Source organism: Myotis davidii, unplaced genomic scaffold, assembly GCF_000327345.1.
Source record: "Myotis davidii unplaced genomic scaffold, ASM32734v1 scaffold62, whole genome shotgun sequence".
In the NCBI taxonomy this organism is placed as follows: domain Eukaryota; kingdom Metazoa; phylum Chordata; class Mammalia; order Chiroptera; family Vespertilionidae; genus Myotis; species Myotis davidii.
In genome coordinates, this window is record NW_006295180.1 from 2,114,145 (window position 1) to 2,122,724 (window position 8,580).

At 35.8% G+C, this 8,580-nt stretch overlaps 1 protein-coding gene across 1 annotated transcript in view; it reads right to left on the reverse strand.

The window, feature by feature from the left end:
- The window catches only part of RNF182 (ring finger protein 182), a 39,098-nt gene extending 33,929 nt beyond the window's left edge, over positions 1-5,169 (reverse strand). The window contains exon 1 of the mRNA XM_006769709.2: positions 5,032-5,169. The gene's annotated coding sequence lies outside the window, so the exon portion shown is untranslated. The remainder of the gene's footprint in view (positions 1-5,031) is intronic.
- Positions 5,170-8,580: the final 3,411 nt, after the last annotated feature.

Sequence of the window (8,580 nt, forward strand, 5' to 3'; positions counted from 1 at the left end):
TATCTAATAACATTTCCTCAAAATATGTTTGGAAAAAAAATGATAGAATTAAAAAGAGACATAAAAGTTTGTCGTCACAGTTAGAGATTTAGTTTACACTTCTCAGTAACTGACAAAATAAATAGACAAAATAATAGATAGGAAACTTGATTAATACAATTAATAGCTGTTATCTAATCCATATGTATGGAACACCGCACCAATAGCTTCAGAATATACTAACAGTCTATTCAAGTGTACATGTATCATTTACCAAAAGTGATCCTAATCAGGCCATAAAGCAAGTCTCAAAAATATAAAATGACTAAAATCTTTTTTTTAAATTTTATTTCATTTTTTTATTGCTTAAAGTATTACAAAGGGTATTACATATGTCTTCTGTTTTCCCCACCCTTGACAATCCCCTGGTCTCCCCTACCCCCTAGTGTCTTATGTCCATAGGTTATGCTTGTATGCATGCATATAAGTCCTTCAGTTGACCTCTTACCCCTCCCTTCTGCCCCCCGCCCCGCCCGCCTTCCCACTGCAGTTTGACAATCTGTTTGAAGCAGCTCTGCCTCTGTATCTATTTTTGTTCATAAGTTTATAATGGTCTTTATTATCCATGAATGAGTGAGATCATGTGGTATTTTTCCTTCATTGACTGGCTTATTTCACTTAGCATAATGCTCTCCAGTTCCATCCATGCCGTTGCAAATGGTAAGAGTTCCTTCTTTTTTACAGCAGCATAGTATTCCATCATGTAGATGTACCACAGTTTTCTAATTCATTAAAATGACTAAAATCTTAACAACATTTTATTTGGTAACAATGGGATTAAGCTATAAATCAATGTTAAAAATTATTAGACTATCCCAATTAATTGGAAATTAGTCAAAAAATATACAATGGCCATTTTAAAATACTTTGAGGAGAAAAATTAAGATATGACATCAAAACTTTTAAGATGCTATTAAAACCAGGGCTTAATGGAAAATGCAGAACTTTGCTTATATATATTAGAAAAGCAGAGTGAAAATCAATAATATAAGTAGTGTTCTCACAAAGTTAGAAAAAGAACAGCTCATTGAAGCCAAAAATATTGCACTTATATATATAGGCAAAAAATATATATAAAACAAGAACAAAAATGAATGACTTAGAAAATAAGCATCAATAGCAAAAAAAACCCCAACAAAGTCAAACTTGTCTCATTGAAAGAATAAACTTGATAAACGCTACACAAGACTAATCAAGAAAAAAAGCACAAAATGTCAACATCAGAAATGAAAAAGGGGACACTACACAAATCCCACAAACTTTCAAATAAAGAAGGTTGTAGTACCAACTTTCACCTGTAAATTTAAAAATTTATATGAAATAACAAAATGCCTTGCAAAACACAACCTACCAAATTCACACAAGAAGAAATGAAAAACCTGGGTGGGTCTATACCTAATATAATTGTATTCATTTTTTTTCTCTACAAAGAAAACTCCAGCCTCAGATGGCTTCACTGAGCGCTTCTTGGCCTTTTGGATAAGATCAGGAGTAGCATCAGATGGTTTCACTGGTGAATTTTCTATCAAACATTTAAGGAAGAACTAATACCAATCTCTTCCAGAGAGTTGGACAAAAAAAGGAACACTTCCCAATTGATTTTATAAGACTAGCATGCCCCTGAAACCTGAATAAGGCAAGTTCATTACACACACACACACACACACACACACACAGGGAAAATTACAAGCTACTCTCTCTCCTAAACATAGACACGAAAATCTTTAACAAAATAATAGCAAACTGAATCCAACAAAACACAAAAATCACTGCACATCTGTTGAGTTTATACAAGATTGTTTATACAAGATAGAGATACAAGATTGTTTTAACATTTTTGAAAATGTGATTACCACATTGATAAAGGAGAAACAACCCATATGATAATCTCAATAGATGCAGAAAAGCATTTGCTAAAACTTGACACATGTTCATGATTAAAATGCCTATCAAATTATAAATAAGAGAATTTTCTTAACCTGAAAATGTTTCAACTACACTTTTAAGTAAGTAAATGCTATACTTTAAATATTGAAAGCTTTCTCCCTGAAATTGGGAATGAGAATGAGACAAACACTATCATCACTATTATTCAAAATTAAAACCGAGGTCCTAGTTAGTGCAAAGAGGCAATTAAAAAATATGAAAAGTATAAGAATTGAACAAGAAAAAATAAAACTACCATAAAATTATTATGCACATAGATAAGCCAAATGATTCTACAGATAAACCATTAAAATTAAGAAGTAACTGTACCAAAATCCTTGCACTCCAGGTCAGTATACCAAAATCTATTGCATTTATATATACAAGCATCAAAAAATTAGAAGGTGAAACTTTAAAAGATGTAATTTGCAGTAACAACAAAAAGAATTAGTTTAATGAAAGATGTGTAAAAATGCTACAGAGATAAATTGAAAGCATTACTTAGAGAAATTAAAGACAACCTAATTACAGAGCTATAATGTGCTCATTGATTAGAAGTATTATGAAGATGGCAACTTTCCCAAATTGAGCTACAGATTCAATGCAATTCCAAACAAAATCTCAACCAATTTTTGTGTCTGTGGGGGGAGGGGGGAATTGATAGAGTGATTCTAGAATTTATAAGTAAATGCTAAACACCAAGAAAACACAAAAAATCAAAAAGAAAAACAAAATTGAAAGACTTATACTACCTCGTATCAGGACTAAGTAATTTAAGTTATTTTATAGCCCAATAGGAATAGAATATGAAGTCCATAAACAGATTCATAAATATGCGATTAGTTGATTTATGAAGAAGGTGCCATTGCAATTCAGCGGAGAAAAGATGATTTTTACCAGAAAAAATGCTGGGTCAACAGCATATTTACAAAAATAAAAGTAATCTTGACTCCTACCTTACACTGTACACAAAATTCAATTCCAAGAGGGCTATAGATCTAAATGTAAAAGGTACAACAATAAGACTTCTTGTTAGCACAGAAGAATATCTTCATGACACCAAGGCAAGCAAAAATTTCTTAAACAAGATACAAAAAGCACTAACCTAAAGGACAGAGTTATAAATTGAAATTCATTCAAATTAAAATTTTCTGTTCATCATAGAAAAAACATTTCAAGATTAAAAAGCCAAAACTGTGTAGGAGAAGACATCTGCAAGACATTTATCTTACAAAAGACATGTATCTAGAAAATACAAAGAACTCCATAAAAATTAATAAGGAAAGGACAATCCTTTTTTAATGGGCAAAATATTTGAACAAGCGTCTACAGAAGATGCTATACAAATGGCCAATTAAACATATAAAAAATGCTCAAGAGCACCACTATGACTGCCACACCAAGTGTGAGCAAGAATGAGAAGCAACTAAAACTTCCATACACTGATGTAAATTATACAACTACTTTGGGCAACTGTTTGGCCATATCAAAGCTAAATCAGAGCCCTGACCAGGTAGCTCAGTTGGTTAGAGTGTCATCCCGATACACCAAGGTTGCGGGTTTGATCTCCAGTCAGGGCAAGGATCAACCAATAAATGCATAAATGAGTGGAACTATAAATCTCTCTCTCTCTCTCTCTCTCTCCCTCCTGTCTCCCTCCCTCCCTCTTAAATATTAACATAAAGGTAAATCATACATATAACTGACAATGCATTCCATTCCAAGGTATACACTCAACAGGAACATCCACATATACATGTATAAGCAGGGGTCCTCAAACTTTTTAAACAGGGGGCCAGTTCACTGTCCCTCAGACCATTGGAGGGCTGGACTATAGTTTAAAAAAAAAAACTATGAACAAATTCCTATGCACACTGCACATATCTTATTTTGAAGTAAAAAGACAAAACAGGAACAAATACAATATTTGTATTTGCATGTGGCCCACGGGCCGTAGTTTGAGGACCCCTATGTATAAGAATGCTCATGGCAGCACTATTTGTAACAGAGAAAAACTGTAAATGACCCAAATGTCTATGAACTGTAAGATAATTTTTTTAGATGTCATATATACAATGAAATATCAAGATGTAGGAGAAGAAAAAATAGCTATTACTATACCCAGCAGCATGGATGAATATCACAAAGAAATAATTAGTGACCCAAACAAGTGCATATTATATGATTTCATTTATTTAAAGTTTTAAAATTGGCAAAACGAATCAATTGTGATATATTCAGACTAGTGCTCTGAGCACAGGTTATAACTAAAAGAAAGCAATACTAGTAGCTGAATTCTGGGGTGATAATATTTTTTTTTGATGTGGGTAGTAGTTACTAAATAGGTGGCTTACTTTGTGAAAATACACAGGGCTATCACCTTATAACTTGTATACTTTTCTGTTTGCATGTTAACCTTCAATAACAGAGTTTACTTAAAAAAATAATGCTTCCTTATGTCTATAAATGATACATACAACACAAGCCAGATACAAGAATTTTGTGATTTCTTTTAGTCTATTCAAAGCACCCAGAGAGATTTTCTAGAGCTCAAATCTGCTAATTTACTCCCATGCTGAAAATATTTTAATATCTTCTTCATTTGGCCTCTGCCTGCCTCACCAGCCACATCTCTTAGCACTCCCTCTCCCTCCTCCTCCCCCACATCCTTTCATCCCCACCCCAAGTCTACCTACTCTCCAAAAGAAGCCACATTATCTCTAGAAGATTCTAGACTTTAGTATGCAAAGGTCCCTCTTCCTAGATCTTTTCCTTACTCTCACCATTTAAACCAATCCCATACTTGTCCTCTTGACTGGGATATCCCTCATTGAGCATGGATATTAATCACTCCCAAACCTGAGTTGGATGCCTCTCTACGTGCTTCCACAGGCATCATCACATGCCCTCATGTCACACTCTAGTGATAAAACCAGTCACCGAAATGTTAGCCACAAGGAAGTGTTCCTCTTTGGGGCATTAGTGCCTTGCACACAGTGAGGACTCAATAAGTAATTATTGAATAAACAAAGTAATAAAGAAGATAAAATCCATAAGTGCATTTACCTAAAAAATTTCTGCCCTGGCCAGCGTAGCTTGGTTGATTGGGCTTTGTCCCGTGCACCCAAAAGTGGCTGGTTCCATTCCCAGTCAGGGCACATGCCCAGAGTTGCGGGCTTGATCCCAGGTAGGTGGTATGCAGGAGACAGCGATCGCTGTTCTACTGTCACATTGATGTTTCTCTTCCTCTCTCTCTAAAAATCAATAAAAATATATTTTTTAATTTCTTCATTTCTATAATGCAAGATTTTTACACAGGCTATTTTTTTCAAGCTGACTTTCTCTTACAGAAAAAAAATCTATCATTTATAGACGAATCAACCATGACCTAGAGGTTATTAATCAAGCCATTTAAATTTATTGCAGGCCAAAGAATAATTGAATCTCAGTCTAGATATAATTTTGAGTTCTAAGATGCTTTAAGCTCCTCCTAATTATGAGTCCCACTGTTGGAGTAAAATTGTTTAAAGGTTTCAAACTCTTCCATCATTGTCTATAAAGATGGGGAAAGGAAAACAATAAATTGGTTATGTGGCTAGCTCCACATCAAAACTGTGTAAATCAATATCATGGTCCATTTCAAATGCCCCATTATAATAGGTGAGGTCTATCTAAAAAGAATCACAGATGTCTTATTTTTAAAAATTAAATATTTTAAAATATCTTTCATGTTTATTCAACGTAAGACACACTTAGTAACTTTGCTACCCATACATTATCATGATTAAAAGATCATAACAATCTCGTTTCAGTGACATCATATGATTATAATTAATGTGCTTCCCCTTTTTTACTATCAAATGTCCTCACAGATTCCCCAAGAAAATACCTTCCACTTATTAATATGTGGCTTGTAGCAGTTACACTGTCAGAATAGCCATGAAGGACTTACACCTCTTACCTGAATAAGTGAATAAGGGCCTTGACATTATGACTATAATTTTTTTTCCTGCTAGCTATAATAATTTCCTTGGCCATGATACATGCATTTATCTTTTTATATATGATAAAAGGAAAACACTGAATTGATAGTTATATCAACATAGATGGACCATATCTTATTGTTTCTCAAAATCCTTATCTAGTCACTCAAGTAGTAGGCAACTAAGTGTCCATAGGATGCTAGGCTCTGGACTAGGCACTGGGAATACAACTTTAAGCAAAAAGACATTGCCTCTGCCTTCAGGGAGCTTACAGTCCAGTGAGGACAATATCAACCAAATAATCACATAAATAAATGCAAAATTACAAGTGTAATGAGAACACCATCTCTTACCTGGACTACTACAATAGGATCCCTACAGTTCTCCCTGTTACCATTCTTGCTCCCTCACAATCCAGTCTCGGCATGAATAAATATTTCTAAAATGTAAACCAAATTATTTCCATTTCCTCCAGCCCCGATCCCTGCAAAAGCCCTCCAGTGGTTTCCCACAGCACATAGACTAAAACCAAAGCCCTTACCCTGCACTGCAAAGCCTTGAGCAGTCTGGCCATTCCTTCCCTTCCTAACCTCATATCACTCTCTTGCCTTTTCTCTGCCTCAGGACCTTTGCACTTACTCCTTCTGTCTGAAATGCTCTGCTCCTAATCAAGGGCTCCCCTTGTCGCTCAGATCTCAGGTTAATGTTACCTCCCTCCTCATCTAAGGTAGCATCCAAAACTTGCCTTAATTTAATTATCCAAATGTTATTTGTCTCTGCTAGTTTTCTTGTTTATTTTGACTCTCTCTCTCTCTCTCTCTCTCTCTCTCTCTCTCTCTCTCCCCTTTCCTCTCTGTAAAAAATCTCTCTCTCTCTCTCTCTCTCTCTCTCTCTCTCTCTCTCTCTCTCTCTCGATATACAAGTATCTCCTCGCTATAATGCAAACACCTTGGAAAAGGAACCTTGTCCATTAATATTCTCAGAGCTCAGACCTCTGCCTGGCCTAGTGTAGCCACTCCAATATTTGTTGAATGAGTACTGGTGTTTGACCTGGTTAGGAATGTAAGGCAAGATTTCCCTAAGGAAGTAACAACTAAGCTGCAATCTGAAAATAAGCAGGAGTTACTGAGCGAAGAAAGAATGGAATAACACCCACACAGAAGGACTAGCCAGTTCAAAGGTCCAGGGGCAGAGGAAGCATTGAAGAAATGAGGGATGAAAAGAAGACCTATGAGATGAGTTCAGAATACCAAAAATAAAGGTATAGCTGAGAAAGATATTAGGAGAGATCTGTTAGCTGTTTGAAGGATGCAAAGGCAAGTATTATACAATAAAATTAATACAATTATCAGGTTTGAGCAAAACAAGAGGTATATATTTTAAAAATCACTACAGAATTATTTCATAAAACCAATGCAGGCATAAATAACAAGATAAAATGTATTCAATTAGTAATATTTTTAATATATTTTTATTGATTTCAGAAAGGAAGGGAGAGGGGGAGAGAGATATAAACATCAATGACGGAGAGATAGAAACATCAATGATGAGAAAGAATCATCGATCAGCTGCTTCCTGCACACCTTACACTGGGGATCTAGCCCACAACCTGGGTATGTGCCCTGACAGGGAATTGACTGTAACTTCCTGATTCATAGGTCAACACTCAACCATTCAGCCATGCTGGCCCGGCAATTAATATTTTTTAAAAAGTATGTACTACAACATATTTAACCTAAATCCCACAATCTAATCATATCTATTCTTATTTTTCTGACCTAATTTCAATAGACTACTCCATCTAAAAAAAAACCTGCTACATGGAAAATGTTTTATAAAACATATCAATTAATAAAAATTTATTTGTACATTTGATCTAATAAGCAAGCCTGATTCTATTCATTCAGATATTGTTAATGCCATACTAAGAATGTTTGATATTTTAATGTCACACTTAATTTTTTTAATAGACTCACAGCACAGTTTTTAAATTAAATAGGATTCTGCATTTGAAGAGAGGTGTAAAGAACTTCATGACTAAAAAATAGACAGGGAGATAGAATGCTGCAATAAACGTAGGGGTCGACAGAGAAACCAAGATGGCGGCATAGGTAAACACCGGATTGCTGCCTCACACAACCACTTGAAAAGTACAACTAAAAGACATAACAGACATCATCCTGACCACAGAAAGGCTGGCTGAGTGGAAATTCTACAACTAGAAGGAAAGAGAAAAGCACACTGAGACTCAGAGGAGGTGCGGAAGTAAAGTGCAGGGGTACGGAGGCACACGCAGAAAGGGCTAGCAACTGAGGACACGGTTGACTTTTTCAATTGGGAGGGAGACTCAAGCTCCCAACTGCTCTGAACTCCAGTTCCAGGCAAGTCTCTGGGGACCCAGACTCATAGGGGGGAAACTGGACTGTCTGGCATCAGGCAGAACTTTAGGGCAGCTTTCTCTCAGAGGCGCTTGCAGCGATTACCGCAGAACAGTAAGACCTGGGTCATCTTAGGGCAGGACTGAGGATTAGCCATAGCTATTTGCTCTGCCCTGTTGATTCCCTGAGACCCAGCCCCACCCAACTTGTGCACAGAGGCTTTTGCATATGAATGCCCTGGCCCTTTGCAATCT